Source organism: Condylura cristata, unplaced genomic scaffold (genome assembly GCF_000260355.1).
Source record: "Condylura cristata isolate star-nosed mole 26May11 unplaced genomic scaffold, ConCri1.0 scaffold00003, whole genome shotgun sequence".
In the NCBI taxonomy this organism is placed as follows: domain Eukaryota; kingdom Metazoa; phylum Chordata; class Mammalia; order Eulipotyphla; family Talpidae; genus Condylura; species Condylura cristata.
The window spans coordinates 68565770-68591983 of NW_004567104.1; positions in this window are offsets into that span (position 1 = coordinate 68565770).

Genomic DNA, 26214 nt, shown 5'->3' on the forward strand with positions numbered 1-26214 from the left:
AGCCTCTGACTTTTGTGTGTTGATTTTATATCCTGCTACTTTGCTAAATTGGTGGATGGTTTTGATTAGTTCCTCTGTGGAGCTTTTAGGGTTTTCCATATAAATTAACATATCGTCTGCAAATAAGGATAGTTTTACTTCTTCTTTCCCTTGGACTTCTTGTATGCCTTTCTCCTGTCTTTCAATAAGGATTTGAAAATAATGACTGATGTTACTTTGTCGCACGGCATATACCCATATCCAGGGAATGAAGAAGTACAAGTGACTAAATGTAGAATAAAAACTCAAGAAAAATTTACCAAATCAAGGAGCCACACTTAAATTTACCACAGAAATGAAGTTAATCAGCTTTCTCAATATGTCTGTTATCTTCTTTGCCCTTCTTGATTCTACTTAGAGTCTATCTGTGCATCCAATTGTGTAGGCTAGACTCATTCCTGGCTCCTTTTTCACTTCTACATCCATGGAATCCATAAATATATTCTTCTTCCATATTCAAAATATACTATTGTTAAGCATTTTAACGTTAAAATGAAATAGACAATAGTTTCTAAATATTTAAAGGAAACAAATATGAGGGAATATAAAAGATACTTCATCACAAGTGAATTTTAATTTTTTGGATGTATTTAAGAATTCTCCCAATTTGGGAGCTATATATCCCTCTATAAATATGCACATATGAACATATTTATGTTTCTTAATTTGGGCCCCTATTTCCAGTTTTACTTACAAAAAAATAAGTGGAGTTATAGTTCTGACCAGATAAAACTAGATTTGATCAGAGGAGACCAGTTTTAACCAGATAAAAACAGGTCAAACTAGTTCTGACCAGTTCTGATTGTATGAAACCTTACTGACTGGAAAAGACTGATTGAGCTGATTCTGACTAATTCTAATCAAAGCTGATTTTTTTAACTAGAAACAATTCAAACTGGCTAAAGCTAGTAAAGGCAGTTCCAAACTTGTTCTGAAGGGATAAAGCCAGTTCAACCCTTTTCAGACTGTCTTACTAGTTCTGACCAGTTCAGAGTAGTCCAAACACTTCAAACCTGATCTAACTGGGTAAAACCAGTTCACAAATGCACTACCCAGCTCAAACCAATTGATAGGCACAGCAGTTAAAATTATTCAAACCTATTCTGACTGGAAAAAAAAAAACTAATTTAAACCAACTCTGACCAGATAAAACCAGTTCTGACCAGACTTGGTTCAAGTCTAGTCTAACAAAAGTGATTTTAACCAGAAATGATCCCTAGTGGACAAAACCAGTTCTGACTACATAAAAACAGTTCAAACTTGTTCAAAAATGGTTCTGAATGGATAAAACTAGTTCAAAACTTTTATGGCTGGTCTGTTTGTTGATTAATTTATCTGTAAAGGTTTATTTCTGCCAACAGCTAGATTGTAGGCCAGAAGTGTGGGGTGTTGAGAGGATTCACTGGAGACAGAGTGGGGAACAGAACAGGCAGTCTGAAGCACACCGCTGTACCATGTGGGTCAGCTCTCTGGCTGGGGGTGGAACTTGTGCAGATAGCTTAATAATAATGAGACTTAACTCTTTGCACCACTAGCGAGGCCCCAATTCTGTCCAATTTAGACTAGTCCAAATATGTTCAAAAGGGCGTCAAACTGATTCAGACTGGATCAAACCCATTCTTACTGAAAACAGTTCTGACTGGTTCTTTCTGACCAAATAAAGGCTTTTCAAACCAGTTCAACCAGATAAAAGGCCTTCTGATAGAATAGAACTGATTCAGACCTGACTAAACCCATTATTATCAATTTCAACAGGTTCTGACCAGTTAAAAGTGGTTTAATCCAGTTCTGACCTAATAAAACTAGTTCTGACTGGTTAAAGCTGGCCCAAACTGGTTCTGAAAGGATAAAGCCAGCTCAGACCAGTTCTACCAGAATTAAATAAGTTCTGACCACACTAAACCTATTCAGACCTGATTAAACCCATTCTAACTCAATCATGTTCAAAAGAGAACTAATTGGATAAAATCAGCCCTAATATGCCCTGACTGGCTCAGTTAGTTCTGATAGGGTCAAACTTCTTCTCAGCAGTTAAAAAGCTTTAAATCACTTCTGACTAGAGAAAACAACTTTAAGCCAGTTGTGTTCTGATAAAACCAGTTCTGCCCAGAAAAAAACTGCTTCAAACTGGCTTTGACAGGATAAAAATAGTTCAGACTAGATTAAGGCAATTAAAAATGCCTCTTACCAAATCAAACTAGTTCAAACTGGCTCTAACCACATTAAATCATATCTAACCTGCTTAAAATAGGTTTGACCGGTTCAAATCAGAACCGGTTTCAAAAAAGATTCAAACTAGGCAAAGTCAGCTAAAACCTGATAAAAGTCATTCAAACTGGACCAAACGCAAACTTCGTCTGTCTTGTCCTAGCCAGATCAAAGCATTTTTGACCATATAAGAAAATTTTAGACTGGTTCAAACTGGTTTTGACCAGATAAGAGCATTTCAAACCACTTCTGATCTGATATAATAGGACCAAACCAGTTCTCACTGGCTAAAAATCATTCAAACCAGTTCTGACCAGCTAAAACTGGTTCTGCCAGAGAAGTACTCTTCTACTGGCTCTATCTACTAGCTCTTAACTGTTCTGATTGGAACCCAGAAGAGGCTTTGAAAGGTGGTTTGGGTCATTAACTACATAAGCTCATGGGCAAAAGAAGGGAAACATTTAATAATCAGCATTTTTAAAAAAGATTTATATAGGCATAAAGAGCTGGGGTACAGGCCAGAGGTGCAGGAGCGGCGAGAGGCTTCACCAGAGACAGAGTGGGGAGCAGAACAGGCCGACTGGTGAAGTACACTGCTGAGGAGAGCAGCCGGCAGGTCAGGAGAGGTCTGCCACGCCATGTGGGTCACTTCTGGGGTGGGGATCAAACTCATGCTGAAGTGGCTTTAGCTTCTAAGTGCTGCACTTTAATCCGCAGCACCATAAAGGAGGGCCAAATATCAGCATTTTAACCAAAATGTTGAAAGAGATCACATCCATTGTGCAAAAACGTAAGAGGCAGTATGCAAATATAATCTATATTGTTAGTCATGAAACCTCTTTAAAGTAAAAGAAGAAAACTCAGTTGTTGTGTATGATGTTGGAACTTTTGTGGGAAGGAACATTGGTGTTTTTCAATAGCTCATGCTCTTCTGAAACTCCGTACATGATTTATATAAAAGATAAAGCATGAACTGGAGTTAAGTGGATTCAAATTGCACTAGGAATTTCTGCCAAGCAAAGCAGTAAGCAAATTTTAAAACTCTTCAATGTTCTGGCTTCATTCCATTTGAATATATTGAAAAATAACAGACAGCTTTCACTTAGAAGATGACCACTTGAACATGGGTTGCCTTAATACTTTAGAACACCAGTGGCTAAGTGAATTTATATGTTCCTTTTGGGTTTTCACTAAAATTTTATAAACTTACAAATCTTAAATTTATTATTATTTTTTACTACTATTATTATAATGTTAACACAGTAGTCACATCTTTCTGCTCTGGATACTAGGAGTTACCATCCTATTAACATGTTTTAATTAATTCCTTAGTGACTTTTCTTTAACCTGGATTTCCTCCATCGCTACTGGCCATTAAGAAGAGCCTGAAATACAGGCTGAAGTGTAGGTAGTTTATTTTGGCTTGTGACCTGGGAAAGTAAAAGGAGAGGAGTGAAAATGAAGCCGGGAGTCATTCTGGAGTTGATTTGATACCACTTTGCGTAACTGGGCTTGGAAGTTGCCAGGTAATTCTGTGCTGCCATTTAGAAAGTGCCTTGGTATGGTCCACTCAAGGAATTGTCGCCCACTTGCCTGCGGAAATAAGGGAGCATTAATCCATGGTCATCTGCTTTCATTTATCAGAAGCTGACCCACATTGTATTAGCTCTCCGAGAGCTTAGGTTGCTGCAAAGGCAGAAGGTAACAGTCTACACTGCTGAGATGAAGGCCACTGGATTCCACTAGTGAGCACTGGTGTCTGCAGCAAGGACTGGAGGGAAAGGTGATCCATGTGGACAGTTACTAGACAGGGTGAGGGATACCCTGAGGCCCCCGGACCTGCTTGCTCTAAAGAGTTTCTGCCATCTGCTGCATAAACACAATTGATCCTGTAGTGCATAAGACCTCTAATGGCAAGGAACTTTAACACATTTAGTGTGCATAAAGAGAAGGGAAAGAATACATAAAATCCTTTCCAAACACCCAAAATTAACAATCCCCTTGTGGGAAATTGCCCAGCCAGACAGGATTGTCCTGGAGCATGGCCACTTGAGGCCTGGAGGCCTGAAGCACCTTCAGTTATGGACCTGTAAGCAGGCAATGGAGGGAGCAGCATGTCTGGGATGAAGGAGCAAGATGAAAATCAAAATAAAAGCTGCCATTATTAACTTCCCATGGCCCCTCAGCCACTTCTGATTCAAGCATTCCCTTCTATGTCTCCTGAGTCCCTGGTACAAGTCCAGGGCCGAGAAGGGGTGCAGCCCCTTCGCATGTCTCTGGCCCACGTGCTTCCTGCAGGCCCTACCCCCATCCTTGCTCTTTTGATCCTTTCTCACTCAGTCTCTTCACCAGCTTCTCCTTCTTCCTGCTGAGCTCCACTCTTCCGGGGTTGGGGCAGAGAGCCTAGATCCCCCTTTCCTTGGGGACCAACCTGTTACAGACAAGGGCAGCATACCAAAGATGCTTAATACAGCTTGTTCCATGAAGAACAGGCAATAAAATCCAAGGCTCAAGTCATCTCATCTCATGCTGATTGCATTGCTTACTAAACACAGTGAGTGTTGAATAACAATTTTCATACTTGAGAGGTTGGTCTAATAGGGGTGTGTTGGGGTTTAAGAGGAAATTCCCATGACCCATCTAGGATTTTCTATACTGGATCAAAGTCAGACTGATTAGTGAGGAAAGGATCAAAATTTAATGACATATGTGTGTAGAATGTACATGCTTATAAATTCTGAAGGAAAATGGGGTGAATGGAGAAACTTTTTGCATGCCCTGGATGCATTTATGGACCAGTGTCAAGGAGAAAAAGGGGACACATGACAGACAGGAAGGGAGTGAAATTTTTACTCTGAGAGTGAAGAGGAGATTGCTGGAGAGGACATGTTCTCTGACAAACTTACATCCTAGTGATAACCTCCAAACTACATTCTTCTAGGTCTTTTCCATTAGGAAAAACAGCAAAAGAAAAAAACATACTACTCTCAGCTTAACATAATTTGCATTTTAAAGTAAGGCCAACAGACTGGCTGAGGCCCACTGGGTCTTTCTTGACTGATCCTGGGCTCTCCATGACAAGGTGACACTTTCTGAAAGAATCTTAATCCTTGGGGTTATTGAAATAAAATCTATCTAATCGTTTGGGGGAAATGACTCCAAGATGGGAGATTCTCAGGTACTGACTCGCTTTATGTAATGAGAATTTTGCTTTTTTTTTTTTTTTTTTTTTTTTACTGTTGTTTAAAATCTCCACAGAAGGAATGGGCACTTACTGTTTATCCCTTTCTTAAAAAAGTAGGAATCTCACATAACTTGTTCAAAGTCTCTTTGTTACCTTGCCTTTAAGTTAGAAATATACACCCTCCCCACCCTGTAGCTGTCACATCGAAGCATCTTCTATGCCTCCTTCATCACAGAGCTTCAGATGGAGAAGTTTATGTTACAGTACCTCCCACAGAAGAAAAATACCAGAGGACAATGTCAGTATTGTCGGCCCTGAGTGCCATCTGCATGTTAATTCCTTTGGCTCTGCAAGTCTTTCAGGCTCTTGAACTCCACCCTCTCCATGCAACATATCCAAATATTTTAGCTTTAGCATTGTAATTTCACTTTAATGGTTTTAAGGGTCTCATCTTTCAATTATTTTTCATTTAGCTAAAAAAAAGTTTTTAAAAAATTTCATCATGTAAGAATCTGGTAGTAAGAAATGAAAAATTCCCCTTGGTGACCAGTTACCTGAATAATCACCTCATGTAAGGTTTTTACATAACTGGATGGACATAGATGAAATAAGAATCAAGTATATGGCCAACTTTCATGTTTCCCCGAAAGTATATTTTTTGCAGACCTCCAGGCTGAAGGTGAAGATACAATATCATCATAGGGAACAAAGACATTGCTCATGGAAAATCACATGCTAAGTGATACTATAGAATTTTCTAGAAGAAAGACCATTTGAATGGAAACCCTAGTTTTGCTGCGTCCTTTTCTTGTCACAAGAAAATAAATACTGTCCTTGAGGACTCCATCTGGGCAGTATCTTTAATTTGTCCAGACTCCAAGGGAAGGGATTCATTAAGGTTGGTTACAATAATAACATACTTTACAATTAAAATTTCCACAGATGGCCTTTCTAGGATTCCATTAAAACCTTAAAATGAAATATAAATCGATTTAATTACTGTTCAGTCAAATATTTTCTTCTTTATACAAATTTTTATAAAAGAAATGCCTTGTTTTAACAGTTGCACATTTAAACTTTAATAATAATATACATTCTGTATTATTGTAAAAATAAATCCATTCATTAAAAAGGCAGTTACATTCTAAAATTACTTTATCTTATGTTCCTATATTTTGATGCACTGGTTAACTTTCGGTTGTATAGGTTACTAAAAAAATAGGAACACCTAAGAAAATCATTTCAGATATTTGATAAAAAATCAAAAACAAACAAACAAAAAACATAATTTGGAAGTCTTATTCAGTCTCAAAGTCCATAAACATATGTCTGACAGCAGAGTTCATAAAATAATGTTTTTTTTCAAATTTTATTAGTGTCTATAAATATATCATCTGCAGGTACACTTCACACTTCCATCCACTTATCTACTTCCTTATCCTCTACCCAAACTCCTGCACCATGTCCTGTTCTTTCCCTTTTCATTTCCTCTTTCTTTTTCTATTTGTTTGCTAAGTTATTATATTTTCACTTACTCTTGAAATAATTTTTGCTGTTTGCCAGTGTATTTTCTTTGGTTGCTTCCATTCCAAAAATAAATGCAAACATAGTATCTGTGTTTCACTTTCTGAGTTACTTAACTCAGCATAATCACCTCAAGATCTATCCTTTTTGTCCCCAAAGGCCCTCCTTCATCATTTTAATAGCTGAGTAGATTTCCCACAATTTCTTTATCCAGTCGTCTATCATGGAGCACTTCATTTGGTTCCACGACTTGGCTTTTGCAGCTAATGCTCCTTACAGAGCACATAAATCTCAACATCTGAATCACAGATTCCTTGCTACTTTGCAATTTTGTTTACATAGGTCTGTTACTTTCTTCTTTTTCTTGATCTCTATTGTCTTTCTACAAGATCACATTCAAATGCTACTTTATCTAATATTTCCATTTCACAATTATCTAAATGAATTATTCCTTGTGTGTGTTTTCATGTTTGAATTTCTGATGTACATTATCTTTAAGTTGTTCACAGATTCCCTCTCCCATTCAGAAGTGTGAATTTTTGGAAAACAGGGCCTATGGAATTTTTATTTATCTTATTGAAGGGCTATAAAGTTTATAAATATGAGTGTATTTGTGTTTGTGAGTGCATGTATCTTCAATAAACATTTACTTATTGGATAGGATTCTCTTTGCAAAACGTCCAAAACACTGTCTTCATCCCATTCTTCTGAAACTGGGTTTTCATATTTGATTGCCATATAATCTACTTCCACTCTATGTAGGACTGAGGTGTTTAGGGAGCATCTTTGTATATATATCCTAGCCTTTCTTCCTGATAGAAACCACCTGTCCTGAAGCCTTTCTTACCCAAGTCCTTCTGTTCTGCATTGTAAAACAATTTGAAAAATAATGAAGTATTTTCAAGACTGACCTGAAGTGATACTATCTTGAATAGACTAGGTCCAAAACACCAAAATCTTAACAAAAGGAAAAAAAGAAAATGGGAGTATAAGATGTATTCTTCAGACATTGTTTTTGGCATGCAATGGAAATTATTTAGGTTGATGTGATTCTAACCACTCCTATTTTTATTTAAGGTCTCCTTTCCAATTCTGTGGTCTAGTTATTCTCTAAGAAAAATTTGCTGAAGGCATAAATACGTAAATGTCTACAAAGATAAGGGCAATGTTTATTTTTATGTTTAAAAGTTCTAGAAATAGGGCCCGGATCCAACTTGCCCTTATACCATTATTCAAATGTGATTCTATATCTCAAAACTGGGATGGGCTTCAATCCTTGGAAACTATAGGTTATCTTTAGACTTAAGAAAACAATATTATTCCCAGAATGTCTGGTCAATATCGAGAGCATTTATTTCAATACACCCAAGAATTGCTTCTCTTGTGGATGAGAAATAATCCAATAATAATATATTTTTGGATCAAACAAGCCAGTAATTTTTTTTTAATATCTATGATGCTAGAATCCTTCATTCTTCCAATCAATATCCATTGAAAAATTTTGATATGACCAATATATTTTAAGAATTTGGGGTCTCTCAGAAGAAATAAAGAAATCTGATAAAAACACAACTGTAATTCTTGGTAAAGTGTTTAGCCCAGAGGAAGTAAATGCACCACTCATATAGATTCATATGTAAATTTCGCTGTCTTGATTGCATTTTACTAAGATAAGATTTGATGCTAAAATACACAAATCCTGAATGAAGAAAAACAACCAGATAAATTAATAAGTCTGCAGATGCTATCAGGGTATTTTGCTTCCAAAAGATACAAGTTATTAAATGTAGTTGAAAATGCATCATCCTGTCCAATTGACTGTCTATTCTACTGACCCAGCAACTATCATATAAATGACAGTGTTTATTTGTCTCCAGTATACTTTTATATTTGTTGTTGCTGTTGTTTGACTTGAAAACTTCTTGAATATTCACACATATTTCTAAGTGCATTTAGGAATAATATATTTCTTAGGTTGGGTATTTTTATAAGCTCACTTGTGGGCATATTAAATTGGGAGTTTTTTTTTTTTAAGTATTTATACCTTTATATTGTTTCCTGAGGTTTTCTCCAGATCTTATTGTTAGTAATAATGAAGGACAAGGCTAATGGACTTTCAAAGCTATTGCATTTATTTTTAAAAACAAACAAAAAAGAGCAAGTAAAGAAACATGGTTTCTCAGTTATTTTAGAATGAATGCTTTTGATTCAGCTATGTAAAAGTTATTTAAGCATCCCACGTACCGTGGCCAATAAAAATCTAATTCTTTATGGAGGGTATAAAACAATGACAGCAAGTTCAGGCTGCTGCTTACAGAATTTAATCATTTAATTGATAGGTTTCTCAAATGACTGCTGTCAGTATTTAAGTTCATTCAACACAGTCACCCAAACACCAGCCTCAACTGACTGCATGAAGTTTTCCTCAATATTTACTATCAAAAGTACAGCACTATTTATAATCATGATAGAAACAACCTAAATGCCCCCAAACAGAGTTGAATCAAGAAAAGGTATATATGCAACATGGAATATTACTCAGTGAATTAAAAAGATAAACATATGCCATTTGCAGTAACATGAATGGAGCTAGCAGGGATTATTCTAAGGAAATGAGCCAGAAAGAGAAAGATCAATACTGGAAGGTGTCACGCCGATGTGGGATATGGAGAAATTAAGCAAAGGGTCAGATAAAGGCAAGCTTTAAAACCAACCCTTGAAAGCTGATCATAGATTTAAGGCTTCCAGAGGGGTTAGGAGAGGAAAAAGGTTGAGAATGGCAGATGGGAAGGAAGAATGCCCTGGACTATGGTGGCTGGGAGGTGAGTGAGTTCCAGTGAATATACCTGCAGGGAGAAATCCTATACTGTGAAAGTGTTAACAAAAATGTAAAAAAAAAAAAAAAATGTACTTTATTAAAATAAATTCTAAAAATACAGTTCTTTTAGAGAACCTTAGTAAATAAACTATGTGATGCTTCTTACTTGGGAAAGTTAAGCAAATAGCAGATTAAAAACTTTAAATTACATATTGAAAAGACATGCTATCTGCATGCTACAGTATTTTGAATACAACTGGAAAAATTAAGAGTATAAGCTATGTCATTACTGAAAATCTGACCATTGTATAGAAGGGAAGGAATAATATAATCAACTCTAGTTGATTGAGAAGAGAACATATCCAGTTGTTGGATGTTAACAATACAATTTTGTCAGAAATATTTTGATGTTTTTATAGATTGTACCAACGTCTGAAGAAATGGCCTGTTAATTTATTAGAGACTTTTTTTTTCATTTATGAATGATCTATGTGTATCTGGCACAAAGTATAAATTTAAGGCTTCTTAACATGACTCTACTCTCAAATAATTTTGTTTTCAGAGGTCACATCTCTTGGGTAATGACTAATTTTCTCCTGGTGACTAGTAATCACAATTATGTGGATTGTGAATTCTCCATGACTTTTCCTCCTGCTGAATGAAATAACATATTTCAAAATTAGGATGCTGGGACATTTGGTTCTTCTAAATCATGCTCTTCTCCCCAGTAAATAGAGCAGCCAACTCATGGACTCATATATCATCATATTTCTATACACTGTTATAGAAATTCCTTTGTGATAAGAAAAGTCACAGAATGTAAGCAAAATGTTGTTTGTGTTTTCTTTGTCTAAAGTGATTACAAATTGAAAAATTGTTTTCCAATGGCTCCAGCTATATAAACAGATGGAAATTACATTTTCATTTAATCACCCACACATCTGTATCAAACATCTGGATGTTTGAGTCAATTTTTTTTTCTTGATCCATTTTTTTATCCAATTGTTTGTTGCAATAAAGATATCATCTGTCAAGTGCATCAAATATTTGCTCTTATCGCTCTCTGCACATCTGGTACTGACATGATTTTAGGCAGCTTCTCTGTAGGCAGAAGCCAGTTTCTGGGTCTGTTTTGAAATCTTAAATTAGTGTGTAGTTAAGAAAATGTGCAGACAGAAATGTCCTCGTTAAGGAAATAATAATATGCTCTTAATGAATTCCTTTCCGATGGTGCCTCAGGCCATACATGATGTGAGGTGGTCCATGTTTGCTTTGTGATCCATCAGCTCTTACATGCTGGGGATGAAACAACTGGTCAGCATCTACAAATCTACAAAATGCAAAGGTATTATAGTTCATTTTTTTTAAACTGTTGAAAAATTAAACTACGAACTCACTTAACATTTTTAAGTATTGCTATAAGCGCAATATACAGTATTAATTATACTACAAGTAGGCTTCTAGAGCTACACAACTGAAACTGTAGCCATTGAAAAGAAATTTTCATCATTTGCTCATTTTTAAAATCCATTCTGAATTTTATTTCTGAAATTTACACACAAATTTTAAACCAATAATATAATCCAACATTTACTAAGTCTATGAATATACATACACCCATAGATTTGATAGAGTAGATCTCTTATTTAAAAGCAAATAAGAGATAAAACTTTTTAAAGATGTCTTAAATTATATTTTAAAAAAAGTTTAGCATATGTAGATAAAAGAATAATACAGGCAGACATGTATGGTTATACTAACTGGGAGATGATGCAGTTTCCAAATCCATAATGCACACAACTTACAGACCACGGGTGGCTAGATGCCTTGTTTACAAAAATATTCTCTGCTTGCCAGGTTGGAGAGGGAAATGACATCTTTTACTTAGTTGTGATAGATAAACATTAGAATTTTAGCAAAAACAATGCAATAGATATTTACTACATTTAATGTATTCTTATATATATATATGAATGAAATGATGGATGAAGAAGGAAAATTCTCTCATGTACACACACACATACACAAACACTTGCAAACGGAACACAATTGTACTTTGATTTTCAACTTCTATTACTTCCCAAACTTCCTCTGCTCACTTGGAATGATTTTCTTTGGAACAAAATAGAATCAGTGTGAGCAGTTGAAGCCCAGTGAGAAGCAGTATAGTTTAATGACTAGGAACACATATCCTAGCAGTCTAGAGTAGAATTTTGACATCTTTTCATAACATCTTTTCATCTTCTCATGAAAGTCATTTATTCTTCTTGTCCCTTAATTTCCCCCTCATGTTAAATAAAATATGAATGATGATGAACTTGGTCTTGCTACAAAGGTAAGTGAGTTAAGACTGTTTAGTGGTTAAAGGCGGCATCTAGTCTTCAGCGAACAATCAATATTTGCTAGTTTTTCAGTATGGTATAAGGTGTATCCAGTGGGATGAAACAAATATTCAGAAAGGAAGGGATAAGAATCTTCTGCTATAATAATTATTGATCAGAATAAGCAGATGCATTGGCATGGCAATCTTTGGGAGATATTTGTTGCATACATATAAACTGGGAAACTGTGGTCACAAAATCTAACCAATTTTACATTATTAAATACCTACTTCCAAAACTGGCAACCTCATTATTAGTAAAAGACCCTAATACTGATATAATAAATGCTTGAATTTTAATATATTGATCAACAAAAACCATTTTAATCAAGTGCAATAAGATGGTGAGGTGAGGTATACTTTGAGGTTTGAGGTTGTATCTCAATGTTCTGCTACATGAAAGAGAACACAGAATTATGAACAAATCATTTCTAGTTTCTGGAAAGAAAAATGACAAAGCAAATTTTCATCCCATATATTGCAAACAGGAATGAGCCAAGTGATTGAGCCCAAGCGGAGAAACTTAGGGAGGTATCCAGCCCTGCAAATATAGCTATGGCTGAATTTACAAAAGGCAAGTACTAAAAACGTCTTCAGAAGAGATAATATTATCATCTAGTTCTATAAATTACTTGGAATTAAATTATATTGTATTGAAGTCTATTATTTCAAGATGGCATTAGTTTATTGCAGACCCTTTCAGAGTAGACATTTGAGGAACATAAGTAAGGATGATATGATCAAGATTCCACCCAATAGTTAGCTCCTTGCCTGAGATCCCTACCTGTCACAATCCCCTACCTGCACACTTAAACTTACCCTCAAATTACTACTCTGTTAATTTTCATTTCCTGAACTCTAACTGCCTCTTACGATCACATTATATCTAATTGAATATTTTCATGTGGCATTAAAACAAGAAGGAGATATAGCATCTTGGCAAACAAATCTTCATAACAATGAAAATAATTTCACAATATGAATAATTTCCCATTATAACCCAAGGTCTTCTCAACCTTTTGTCTGTATCATTTTACTCTACGTATTCTGTTTTAGTGATTGTTGATAAAATAAAAGTAATGTTCAAGGGAAAGGATGTGCATTTTGGGGTATCTCTTAGAATTTAAGTTGTACAGTATATTCAGGTCTCATGAAAGATGGTCGAAGAATTTAAAAGCTGTTGCAATCCAAGTCAACTTTATGAGGCGTCTTGCAATATCACACAAATTACCATAAACTAGAGGCTTAAATGACAAATATTTCTCACTGTTCTTGAGGCTGGGAAATCCAAGATGAAGATACCAATAGACTTGGTTTCTGGCAAAGTCTCTCTTCCTGATTTTGTGTTACATCCTTTGTGTTACATCCTCACAGGAGGAGTGTTAAAACCAGTCACCTGTCTCTTCTTATAAAAAGGTAACCTCATTCATGAGGACTCACCCTCATGAGCTGTTTAACTCCCAAGCACAAAATATCATCCAAACACCTCCAAATATCATGCCAATGTGGAGTGGTGTGACAACACATGAATTTGGGGGGAACACCAATTATCGAGCCATAGCAGCAGCCCCTTTACCTTTAACTCTTTGAGGATGCTGTCCCCTGAATCTACATAAACTTTAAGAGAAACTGCTCTCAAATAAAGCACTAGGGACTCCATTCAAAGCTGACTTTCTCAGAAAGTGGCCCTACTTCTTTTAGCCATGACTAGGGTAGATCTCTTGGTACCTGTGGTTTCTGAGCAATACTTAGAGGTAGGCCATTGGCTGAGTAAGGATCCTAAAGGGAATCTACCACATAATGTTTATTCCATCCACTGACCATCACAGATGTTCAATAGGGCAGGTCGTGAGTAGTGGGCGCCACAGTAATAGATTATTGTTTCTACTTTGGCGAAACTTTGGGAACTTTCACTTTTGGGGAACAGTTTCCCAACGTGGTGGAACTAGTGTGGTTAAATACTAACCACAGGATACCATGCTTCACCTTTATCAGACTGTCACCCAGGCAGTCTGTGAACTCCTCAAGTCTAAGGATTAAGTCTTATTTTTTCTTGTACTCCTGGCACATTTCATAGTGTTTTTCACACAGTAGATCCTCAAAATGTGATGTTGACCTAATTTTCCATGGTTGAGTCATTGACTCAATTATAACACTCAATGAACTCTTTAGATGGAAAAGAACTCCCCTGTAACTTAAGGAGTCAATTATACGAAGGTAGGGAAGCTTCTCATTTGTCAAATCATATCTGGTGTAGTTTAGCCCAGTCATGAATTTTCATTTTATCATTAGAGTCATTCTACTGGGAAGGGATAAACATCCAGCTACAGGTATTTTATAACATAATAATGAGAAAGGGTTTGCAGAATTCTCAGTAATATTGCCATCTTTCTTCTTTTCTTCAAGATATATAGTGCATATGTCAAAGACATTAAGGTAAAGGATACACTTTTAATTCATGTATCCCAGAAAATTTCAAATTTGCTTGAACACAATCTCTCCACACCCCAAGTATTACCCCTTTACCTTCCAAATGTGATGGTTATAAGCAGTTGGTGAGAATTACATTGGCAGTGGGGAGATCACAACACCAAAGAAGAATTAGAAATGCAATAGAGAATTAAGAAATCGGAGTCTATGACTATGAAAAGTGAACAAGAGAACACCAACCGTCTATGCCTTGGTGGGTAATACTGCAGTTTTCTGTGGGCAGATACAATCTCCACAGGTACTTTACAGGTGAAAGTGGGAAGCGACAATGCAACAGTGACTTTATTACTCAGGCCGTTTGAACTGTTCCCTTATTTATAATTCTCTATGTTCAGATAAAATGATGGGCATCCCCTTATTAGAAGGTAATATGTACAGGAGGCACTTGGAGAATTAAAAGGCATTTTCTTTCAAGTAGTTTTGGAGATCAGAGGTATTCTTTTGGGAAAAAAATACAGATCATTTTAATGTATGAGAAGTGACAAATTAGAATAAATAGGAGCATTGAGAGTTCAAAAAAGGGAGAGGGGAGATTCCTGCAGTTCATGACTGTCTGAAAATAATTTACCAGAAGGGATGGCTTTTATTTAGAAGCCAAAGGCTGGATAAAATTTAAGTAATTGGAGAAGAAGGAGGAGGACATTTCAGGGCTAGTGATAAATGTGAATAAAGATGTGGATGTTAGACTGTAAAAGGTATGGTTGTGATCAAGATGACTGGAAAAAAATGTTTTACAGGGTAATAAAACATAAGATGAAAAGGGAGGGGAAATAATCTTGATTCTACCTTATCCTGCAGAAACAGGCTATTAAATATTTATGAACAATAGAAATATAACAGGACAGAGATAACAAATGAACATTCACATATGATAATGTGGATAACAGATTATATTAAATACATTGTGAAATGGAGAGTTTTTTTTTTTTGTTTGTTTGTTTTAAACTAAACAGCTCTTTGGGCCTCATCATAGATTGTCTAAATCAAAATCTCCAAAGAAAGGCTAGATGAGCAGGAGAAAATTTGTTGAGATGCTCTTAGCAGAATTTCAAAATAGCAAAATCTGACAGAAAGATGGAGGAAACAAATTTATGGTTTATGAGTGCTGGAAGCTATTTGAGTCCATAGAATAAAGACAATAAAACAAATTCAAGAAACCTGAAAGTGATTTTAATTACACAGACATAGGAAACAGCAAGCAAATAGAGGCCAGACCCTGAGGAGAACTGATATTTTGGAGGTAGGGATCATGTCATAAAAACATTCACCCAAAGTGACAGGGACACTCACATAATTTCCCTCTTACTTGATGTCTTTACCAAACAATCATTACTGTTTCCTTTTCCTATAAGTTCCTATCTTTTCCTGTCAGAAAAGCACATTCTTTTTGTCCTTCTGAGTGGATCCTCCTTTACTCATCCCTGAGTTAGTTTTTTTTAATCAATTTAGTTTGTTATTTTAGTTAGGAAACTGCATGTATGGTAATATCCCAAGATTGCTCTCAGGTAGGTAGGATATATTTTATGTCTAAAATCTGGAAATGAGAATATTTTCATTCTAGACCATTTTATTTTTAAAACAAGTAAAAGGACTCTCCTTTCATTAATATCTACTTTAATATCATAACTTGAAAATCAAAGCAAATTCAAATTCCATTCTTTATCAGATAAAAGTTGCAGTGTTAGCTGGTGGGAAAGCAAACTAGTACAACCACTATAGAAAACTCTTTGGAGTTTCCTCAAACTGCTAAAAATAGAGCTTCCATATGACCCCGCAATCCCACTCCTAGGTATCTACCCAAAAGACACAAAAACACTGATTCAAAAAGACACCTACATCCACATGTTTATTGCTGCTTTATTTACAATAGAAAGACATGGGACCGACCCAAATACCCAAAAGCAGATGACTGGATTAAAAAGATGTGGTACATATGCCCAATGGAATATTACTCAGCGTTCAAAAAAGATGAACATATGCCTTTTGCAGCAACATGGATGGAGCTGGAAGGGATCATACTTAGTGAAATGAGCCAGAAAGAAAAGGAAAAATACTTGATGTTTTCACTCATAGCAGGAGTATAAAGGTCCAGGGGAGAAAATAATAATAATAATGAACAGCTATATATCACAGACATTTTATGGGGGTGGAGTTGGGAAAGGGATCAAAAATGTGTGTGGGGGAAGTGCACTGGGCTATTGTGATGGCACATGGGTGATTTGGTGATGGGAAGCCCATGGGGATTACAACTGAGATGGAAAAAGTCAACAAAATTATGTAAAAATAAACTATTAATAAAAAAAAAAAGTTGCAGTGTTAAACCCATTGCTAGGTGAGGACTCCTGAAATTAGAAATACCTGGTAACCATAAGAGCTTATTGACCACAATTCTTGATATTCTTGTAAAATATAATATATCTTTGTGGAACCAGATGATGAAAGATATTTAGATCAAGGGGAAATGCATACTGATAAGTCATGCTGCATCTCATCCAACTTCACCTACTGCCACAAATAGTTTTTCAAAATTTTTCCAAATTTAATTGAGGATCTTTCTCAGAAAAAAATCATCTGACTCGTTTTCTTTATTTCCAAACACATAACTCAAATGCCCTGAAAAATATTGTACTAATAATTCTCCAAAAAGGAGGGGAAAATCCTTTTCTGTTAGAATTGTAGACTTATCTACATAACTCTGCTTTGGTATCATATAGACTTATTAAGGAAATACATTCAGTTACCTGTGAGGGCTCTTCATTTAACCTCTAGCAATAGAAAATAAAAGATTCTTAATGTTTATGTCTTCAAGTACAAAACTGTGGCATCCTGGACAGGGTGAGGAAATGAATACTTATACTCCAGAGGGCTTTCAGGGTAGTGAAAATAATCTATACGACACTTATCTGTAGGTAAAATTATTATATATTTGTCCAAACAGAATGTACAACATCAGGAACAAATCTTAACGTTATGGACTTTGAGTCACTCTGATTTATCACTGTTTATTCATCAGTCATAATAAATGTGCCTTTCTGATAAGGGAAGTTGAGAGTGGGGGCTACTTATATGTGAGACTGTAGGTATATGAGAAATTTGTATGCCTTTGCTTGCTCAATCTTGCTGTGATATTTTAGTTGCATGAAACTGCTTAAACTACTCTTAATAACTACTGCTTAAACAGTAATAATACAGAACTATCTACCTACCTTGTAAATAGGGGCAATATTCCAGGGCAAAGATATTAATCCTAAGTATCTATCATGTGTAGAATTAAATTCAGCATGAATATTTGGAAACATCGAGCTTTGGGGAAATTTTTGCACATCCCAAATTACAAAACAGTGCTGCAAAAAGCAGTTTTCAATAATGGGAAAAGTTACCTTTGGAATACAAATGATGATGACATCTCTTTTGCTTCTATATAGATCTAAAGGAAGACGGTATGGAACTATTGCTGAAAAAGTTGGCAACAAAATATGTATTTCTGAGTGGCTAGGCAATATTTTCATAACGTGTCCAAATCTAGTGCGCATGTTGTGGTTTGAATTTCATGTGCAAATGAAGAACGTGCCCAAAACAAGATATAAAGTTATAATGGCCTGCACTATCCACACCATGAACATGTAGCCATGCATCATAAAGTGGATGCAGACAGTTAAATTTTATGGTTCAAATAGTGTTTTTGTCTGTCCAAACCAATGTGATAAAAGGGTTATGGAAAAGAAAGTTCATTTGCTGAAGAACAGAAATTCAACCTGGCAGAAACTAAACTGAGTTTTGAAAGTTGTTAGAAAAATCCTTGTGGACTCTAGAGTTTTATGTAAGCTTCAATCAGAAGATAATGTTCTTTAAAGTCAATGATTTTTACAGTGCAGTATTATCCTCTTCCTTTTCTATTTAAATGGTTGAAATGATGGGGATTTGTCTAAATATAATTTTGGTATTTGCTATTTCATTTATCTTTTTTTTATGAACCAGAAGACTTCATTGATAGCGCTATAAAATCTATCATTGCAGGTTTGCCCTTAAAGGGCTTTTCTGACCTGAGGTTTTCCCCTAATTAACTTGTGATCACATCACCAGAATCCAGTGGACAGCTGATACAATACTTTGTCAACATTGCCAGCCTGTTTCACTGATGGGAAAATGCTAACATCTTTCTCATTTTTAAGGAAAATGTGGGTCAATTTTAACTCTCAAGTAATGATTATATGTTTTTCATTTATGAAAAAGATGCTACAAGACTAGTTATTTTAGAAAATTCACTGTAATATTGATAAAATTGCTCCCAATAGACAGCTGAAGAAAATACACAGAAGACAGAATTTCTCATGGTTAGGTACCAACTAAGCTTTGAAACTGATATTTAATTTATCGGTATACTTTTAAAAATTATAGTGATTAGACATTGATTGCAAAAGAAAAATTGATGTGATAAAGCTTATTTCATATCTTCTGTGGGGTTCTGCAGCTAAGTATGGATGTGTTAGATTTTGTTATACTAAGTCTATACCACGTCTGATTATATTTACAACATTTGATCATTTTATTAATGGTAATGAATGATATTTTGTACATAAACAATATCATCATATAAGAAGAGTATCCAATTATCATTTTTTTCCCATCAGTGAAACAGGTTGGCAAAGTTGACAAAGTATCATCTAAGCTGTCCACTGAATTCTGGTCACGTGATCACAAGTTTATATCTTTTTTTATTTATGACATGTATGCAGTACAGTTTTAACATGTTCCATGTACATTTAAGCAGAACATGTACTCTGAAGCTACTGCTACAGAATTGTATATATTTTCCATTAATTAGGCACTTCAGTGTTATGGTTAGACTTCTCTAGCTCAACAGTGTTCACTCTGTTTTAATTAACAGTTATCAGAGTTGGGATATATTTTTCTACCATGATGGTGGATTTGTCACTGTTTTTCCTTAATTCTTCAGTTTGTACTGAACATGTTTTGCTGCTATGTCACTAGGAGCATAAAAACTTAAAATTGCTACTTCATCCTAGTTAAATATTTTGTTAGGCAGTAACCTATTTTTAAATATCCTTTTCTACTTTAAAGTCATTTTCTTCTAATATTAATATAACTATCCTAACTTTATTTTTCTTAACATTTTCCTGTGTTCTAATTTTAACAATTTTAGCCACAGCAATAGAAATTTATTAAATTTCCTCATTGATATTATATCAATCTGAGTATTTAGTTAAAATCCTTAATTGCACTCTAGACTTATATTGTTACCATGTATTAAAAAAGAAAAAAATAACTTGAGGTCATATGATTTTAAATCTTTTCTTTTTTAAAATAAAACTTTATAACATCTTGAAGACTAGAAAAACTCTGAGCTAAATAAATTTGTTTCACTATTGCTCTGATTACATAATGAATTTCACATTCTTTTGCATACAGTCCAAATTACTTTTGTTGTCCAAAGTTTGATGTTGTTGACAATGTATTATAAGAAGTGTAAAAAAAAAAAATGCCAGTGGGTAGGTAAAATTGGATGGGCTGCCAGAATTTTTTTTTACCTTTTTTCTGAAAAATGTAAATTGCTCCAAGAAAACTTATTTCAGGAACTGATGAGTTCTTTAAGGAAGAATATGCTGGTGGTATTGTAATGCATGTATCAGAGGGACAAAAGACAAGATGAAGCAAGAATATTAAAAATGTTTGTAATGGTTGAATTATTAACTGTTGAAGCCAAGTGTATTTGTGTCTGGCAAAGAAATACTGAGCCAAAATAAAATTGTGTATCATCGTATTAATTTGCTAAGGCTGCCATAACAAAGTAGGCTTAAGCAATAGGGCACATTTTTGCTATAGTTCTGGAGGCTAGATCTAAAACCAAGGTGTATACAGACCTGGTTTTATTCAAGTGTCTTTCTTAGACTTGTGGATAGCTATCTTCTTTACTTCTACACAGTCTTTCCACTAATCTCCTTTTGTAAAGAACCCATATATGTCTACTTAGAAGGGGTTATGTTGGATTAAGGTCACACATATCACTCATTTCATCCCAATTAAGGATTCCATTGAAGTGCAGTCACATTCCGAGAAATTTGAGGTTAAGACTTCAATTTACAGATTTTGAGAGAATACAACTCTGCCCATGAAAATCACATTGTATAGAAGTTTTAAAGGCCATTGTATTGTTGAGATTTGAGACACAATAAGAATAAAATCAAATGTAATTGAACAACAAATATATACATTCATTAGAAAACATTTAAGGAGGGAAAGACTAGCAAAATTTAAGACCTATAAATTTGGGTCAAAACTGGTCTTGAAGCAGTATATTTCAGTCCTTCTGTCTGTTTTCTCTCACCACTTTGCACCTCTGGTCTACACTATATCTTGCATGCATCAATAAATAAATCTTAAAAAAACAAACAAAAACAAACTGTTCATGAAATAACTACAGATATTAACAATAGTCTGTATTTCCTAGAACTTGGATTTACAAAAATGTGCTAATTCCTTGGAATGTCTGATTTTTCTCTATTGACCCAATATAATCATTAGCAGTACCTTGCTCCATGATCAAAGTATCTCTATTTAGAAGGTAAATTATAAAGTCAAACTAATTGGAACTTTCAATGAATCTTTCACAGGAATCTAAGGATTAGTCGAGCCCTCATTATCCATTTAATCTGGAGAATTACTAATTCTTTAGTTATCCATTCATATATCTAGTTAAATGACCTATGGGTATACTATTGCTCAGGCAATCTACTAAGAGCTGGGAAAGAACTGATAAAGAACACAGGATTATTCTTCTCTACTCCTCACTGATTATCACAGAAGCTTCACAGTGATAAGATACAGGTTTTATTAATTTCTTCTGAAACTTAGCAAAATTGGATAATCTGACAGAGGCCACACAGTTAGTAAATGAAAGATGATCTCAAGCTGTGTCTCCCAAAAAGCAAGTAATTCACTTCTATGGCAATTCCATTCCAAAAGGTTAAGTTTAGAATGAACATGTGAGAACCAGAGATTTTTTCACTGACTCATAATCTCTTTGTGTTTCTTCTATAGATCAATTTTAGAAACAATCTCCAGATGTGTACAGTGTTTTCTTGAAAGCACCCGCCACATTAAAGACAATTAATTTGGTGACTCATGGTTCAAGTGAACCCAAAGAGCCATATTGTTTTTACTTATCCTATTCTTCTGGTTGACTGTAAATACCTTTCCTGTAATGTACTTTTGCTGCCACAAAAGTGTAATTCATATTAGAGACAAGTTCTGCATCATAGAATGCTTACTAGTATGTTTTCAGTCTATCTTGATTATAAATAATTCCCTCCTCTTGACTATATAATACATGTAAAGAAAAAAAAATCTATTAAGTATTTATGAAAATGTATCAGATAATATTTATTTTCTTATCGCGAGCAGCCCCTTTGTTTATTCAAATTAAGAAGTATCTGCTACTGAACCAATTTATAACTAGCACTGTAATCATGCCATTAAGATTTATTCATGTTGTGGAAGATTTTTTTTTTTCCATTTCTGATCCTTCACTTTTTCTATTCCCATTCTATTTGCCTTTATACTCTCTCTAAGCAGTTGTGGAATATATTTCTTTTAAGGCCATGTAGTTGCTTTGGTCCCTGGAACATGAGTAGGAATGGTTATAACAGCTTCAATTCTAGGCTTAGGCAACATGACCCATTTAAGGTTACCCCTTTTGCATGTCTGCCATTACCTTTTAAAGATACCCTGGCTGAACCTATTGACCCAAGGAAGATTAGAAACACATGGGAAAGAGTTCCAGCCTGCACATTAGTTCCAAGATTAACCAAGTCCAGCTGCTTAATCAGCCAGTTTCCAGCTGACCTGCAGACACAAGTGCTTGAGTCACTGATTCCTGCAAGTCACTAATGTTTTAGGGTAGTTTATGACATATCATTATTATGGCAATAAATGGCTTACCTATTAAGAAAATGCTCTTGAAACTCTTAAATGTCAAATGCAGAGTGAGAAGGTGATAAAACAGAAGAGAATAGAGATACATGATACCATAAATGGTCCATCAGAGCATAGTAAATAAATGGATAATTGCAATCTAATGTGGTCAAGATTTTGATCAGAGAATGGTGCAGTGGTAGATTATAAGAACTGGTATATCATTTATACCTATGCAATTGATGTAAACCCTATCTGAAGTGTTGACTTTGTAAACAATGAAAGTAGACATTTCTTTTGCAAAAATGTATGTAGTGAAGGACAGGTACTCAAAGCAGAATTCTTAGATTTGAGGGCATTGTATACTTGACAGTCTGGAAGAAAATGAGAATGGCTGTGGTTAATCCAAGGAAAACTAAAAGGAACTTTTTTGAAGCATGTGAACTTTAGCTGAAGCAACATCTCACTGTGTGAAGGGGATTGTGTTGAAGCGTGTGAGCTTTAGCTGAAGCAACACCTCACTGTGTGAAGGGGGTTGTGTCTGACACAGGAGCTATGGTGTCTGTGGTAGAAGGGAATCCTAGCTTTCCTTTATTACAACTTTTATTATTCAGTTGTTCTTGTCAGGAGAAGATGATGAGGAGGATCTCTGTGCTTCGGTATATTTAATGCATTCCATGTGGTACATAGCTTTACAAAGTTATATTTGCCAGTTCTGGTTTCATGGAGGCAAATGGGGATATGAACAAAACAAGTGGTTAGTCATGTTTAATACAAATTTAGGAATACATGGTAGATCAACTTATTAGATCATCCTGCTAGACTTTCATTGCCAGTGCCGGATGGATTTACCCCAGACCAGTCGATCCCAGTGGTTTGTCTGGTCTAATTTAAAAATAATCAAATGAAGGAACTTTGAATCTCTGGGGAAATTATTCTACGCCTTAATAGATTTTGTTAGGAAATGTTTTCCTGACGGTCTGACCAAATTTTCCTTCCACAATTTTATCCCATTACTTTTACTTCTGACTTAAAACTTTCTGCACAGTATTTTTTTTTCTTTCAAAAAGTTACCCCCCCCAAAAAAAACAAAAAAACAAGTAAAAAAAAAAACAAAAAATTTTTTTTTCTCGTGTTCCAAACATGATTTCTTCACATGTATCTAAGCTTGATTTTTTTCCTCCAGACCTTTTCACTCATCAACTCAGTTCACTCATCAGGCTCAGTTCACTTGGGCTTTTCATCTGGGCTTTACACATTTATATACTCCTCTTTATTATCATTGCCTGCAGGCGTGTTTGCATCACATCCCTGCTGAGAGCAATCAGTGAGCTGTTTGTTCCCCTTTCACTGCCATCCATAAGGAGGCTCTGTGAAATAAAGCCCTGGCCTCATCTTAGAGGGGTTCCTTTGGGAGACTTCCTCACAGTTATGAACTCTGCCATTATCATGAGTTACTTTTTCCCTTTGTCCTAATTTTCAAAAATATGTTAACTGCACTACAAACAACCCAACTGAAAATTTCAAGGGTTCAAGAAGTATTCAACATGTGAGAAGCAACTACAAATAGAGTCCTTGCTTGGTCATGGTAGAATCATAGTCCTTAAAGCTCTCCCTGAGACAGACAATTCAACATGACAAATAGCACAGGCCACAGAACCTCTGAGATGGAGCTCAGTGGTTCTTGTTAATAGTAGAGATTATGCTTTCTCCAGTGCTGAGTTGGGGTGCTATGGTTGAGGCCAGAGATGATTCTTGATTGAAAGTCACACTTGTGCTATAGGGTAAAAAAAAAAAAAAAAACTCTTCTGCCCTCTGACAAGATTGGTAGCAAATCTTGATTCCAAAGATCATTGTCCAAAAGTGTTTCCTTTGTGTAGTCTTGTTGGAAAAGGAGTTTTGGGAAAAGGATTGTCTTGGAAATGTACTGGTTTTAGAAGAGACAGAGACTTGGAGTATTAAATGGACAATAAAATATGGTGGGGTATCAAAAGTTGGCAAGCACAGGATGGGCATATAACAAACTGGAAGAGTCTTGATATTTTCCTCGAGTTCAGAGAAAACAAGGCTCTTCATGTTGCAGACAATCCATTTTGTGCCTTGTATTTCAACAATTCAAGATAAGATTCAAGGGATATTTTATAGCAAGTGTTCTTATTTTACCAGGCAGATACAATTTTTTTTTTTTTAAAGATTTTATTTATTTGTACATACAGAACTTGGGTACAGGCCAGAGGCTCAGGGGTGGTGAGAGGCTTCACCAGAGACAGAGTGGGGAGCAGAACAGTCAGATCGATGAAGTACACTGCTGAGGGGAGCAGCGGGCGGGTCAGGAGAGGTCTGCCGCGCCATGTGATCACCTCCGGGGCAGGCGGGATTTGAACTCATGCGGAAGTGGCTTTAGCTTCTCAGTGCAGTGCTTTAACCCGCTGCGCCACCAGGGAGGGCCCAGGCAGATATAATTTTAAGTGTAAAATATAAACAAGAAAATTCAGAAAATTATGTCGAGGCATATAATGTTGCAGCTTTCATTCAAATCTTAGAAGCAAGGTTATATATATAATATTTCCACTTTTGCATAAGTCTTTCTTAGGTAAGATGAAAAAGCAATAGAAAGCACAAGGGAGAGATGAACTATCTTTTTGTTCAGATGATCTGATTAAAAATGAAAAAATAGATAAGACTGAGTCCAGTCTTAGCTTACCTTTGAGACGTGATTTCTATCCTACTAGGTGCTAGGGACATAGGTCACTTTCAATTCAGCTTGATGATATTACTGAGCACTGACTGCCAGCCAAGTGGTCTTCCAGGTGACGTACTTTTCAGAGATGAGTTTGGAGTTAGTGCCGGTTTCTTGGGTTCACTCTGGGAAAGGTTTCACCAGAGCTTCCCTTTTAGGGGAGCTCAGTGAGTTCTGAGGTGAGTTTCTCCATGAGACAGAGATTCATTTATATTTAAAGAGCAGGTTTATTAGGGGAAAGGACAGGAGTAAAGGACTCTTGCATAGGCACAAGCAGGCAGGAAGAACTCCGAAGGGGCAGGTTTGTTGAGAGAGGCCTGCTTGGTTGCAGGTGGGCGGCCATGAAGAACAGTTTCTGCTGAGGGAGGTAAGTGCCGGCAGGTACAGGTCACAAGTAGGCAGGAGGCTGCTGTCCCACAGAGAGAGTGGATGGAAAAAAAAACCGCATCTGCATAGTCACAGCTGGGCAGAAAAGCTGCCTCCCAGGGCGGGCAGAGGCTGTCTGATAGAGCCTTTACTCTTTGGGAGGGGCTCACTCCTTTGTAGAGTGGCCTGTTTGCTGCTGATTTTGGATAATTATGTAGAATCCTGAAGGGATCTGAGATTTCACAATGGGCCTAATCTCTGTATCTTTACCCTCAGGTCTGTGCTTCTGACATTCCCTCCAGCAGTCTGATACAGGAGTCTGATACCTGCTTGTGCCTCAAGCCTTGTGATAAGGCACTAAGTGTCTTGACTTCTATGACTGGGTCATGTTAGTTCCTTCTGCTCCCACCTCCTTGCATGAGTCAGGTTTTAACCTTGTGATGTCTCCTTCAGGTCTTCTATTCTTTTCCTCCATCATTAGTCACTGCCATCTAGAGCTTATTTTAATACCTAGAAGTGCTAGGTTTTAGTGA